The sequence below is a fragment of the Hipposideros armiger genome, unplaced genomic scaffold, assembly GCF_001890085.2.
Source record: "Hipposideros armiger isolate ML-2016 unplaced genomic scaffold, ASM189008v1 scaffold_554, whole genome shotgun sequence".
Taxonomy (NCBI): domain Eukaryota; kingdom Metazoa; phylum Chordata; class Mammalia; order Chiroptera; family Hipposideridae; genus Hipposideros; species Hipposideros armiger.
The window spans coordinates 1042106-1043973 of NW_017731904.1; positions in this window are offsets into that span (position 1 = coordinate 1042106).

Consider the following 1868-nt stretch of genomic DNA (forward strand, 5'->3'; position numbering starts at 1 on the left):
TTTCTCTACTCCCCATCTGTCAGAAATCTTTATGATTTTGTTTTTAAACAGAACCTTTTAAGTAAAATTCTTTTACAAATTGTGTAATACTTTCCAAAAATAATTGGCTCTTTAAATTCTCCTCTTCAGTGGATAGTAAGAGAGAGAGAGAGAAGGAGTGATGTGTTTATAGAGAAGCCTTGGGGGTAGAGGAAAGGGAGAAATCATTGCATCCACACATCTTGTCTTTTCTCCTAATAGATTATAATGTTGTATGAATATTTGTTGATAGATGATAGATAAACTGATAGGTAACATATGGTAGATGATAGATAGATAGATAAACCTCTGCTATATTTATCAGTGTTACTCAAAGTGCCAGTGCTCAAAAAGGGAAAGTCTTGCTATAAATAAGCAGTATTTTAATGAAACATAGTGAGCTAGTAGCATATGTGATCACACAGCCACTGGCCCACACTTTATGTCACAGGATCAGGAGGTACTGATTTAGTTCATTTATACCCAGACTTTAACAATGATTATCTTAAGGTAGTATTATGGTAATGTTTATCAACATCTTCTATATTGTACAAAGATTATACATAACTTCTATAATTTAAAAAAACTACATAAATAGTTGTATATCTTTATCCTCAATCATTTTTCTATCTCAGTTCTTTATTTGAATACACTTCTGTTCTACTAAATTGCTTAAATTAGCCAGATAAAACTTATACTACTTTTTTTCTGATAGTGTGTTGTACTAAAATAGAGGGAATGTTGCTACATGATTCAATCCATACAAAATCAATGAGTTTCATCCACAGTAACTATTATCTACTTCAAAATAGGAGGCTTGATGTCAAAAATTACTTTTCTACCTTTCAGTGTACTATTGTTGAATTAGATTAGGATTTAATACAGTGTGGTATCTTTAAACATAATCTTTTATTCTTATTGAAATTTTGGGTTTGTTTCATAATGGCCTGTAGCATCTGTGCTATTATTTTAAGGTACTATATGAATTTTTGTCACTACAGCATAAAGTGTTTTACCTTATCCTTTACAATAAACAGGATTTTTTTTTTGTCAATTATCTTCGTTTTCACCATAAGATTGATAAGGGCATTTCTAATTCATTGGGCACTGCATTTTACCACACATTATCTGTGGTTTAAAATAAGTATTATGTGTGGGTTCTGTTATATTGGTGCAGAGTTGTAAATGTCTGAAACATTTGTTAAATTTTATAGCTGATCTTATTCAAAGTAGTCCCTTTGGTTGGGGATTTTGTGTCTAGATATTACCACTATTCATATCTAATATTACATAGACATGTATATTAGTTTCTGGGCAAAATCAGAATAGGCCTCAGTTTTCCATCCCTTTTTAGAGTGATATAACTAACTTTGCAATGATTTTAACTACATTTTGTAGATGAAGGTGTTCATATATGTGAATTATAAATCTGATAATACCTTAGGTAATTCAGAAATTTTTATCACCCATAAAAAGTAGAACCACAGGTTATAGCCACATATTAACTGCTCATGTATATTTTAGTTTAGTAAAATTATATAGTCTACCAATATCACGTCCCTTTATATTACTAAGTATACTTTTCTCCAGAAACTTGAGAATCAAGGGAATTGATTCATTTTCTTACCTCCTACTATATAAGAGGTCCATAGTTAACAGATTTTGATATTCATTCTCTATTTTTCTACAAAGCACTTGACTGCCTTTAATTTTTCTTGTGATGAAAACTTTTAAGATCTACTCTTAGCAACTTTCAAACATGCAATACACTATTATTAATTATACTCATCATGTTGTACATTAAGTAACCATGACTTATTTACTGTATAACTGAGAGTTTGTACCTTTTG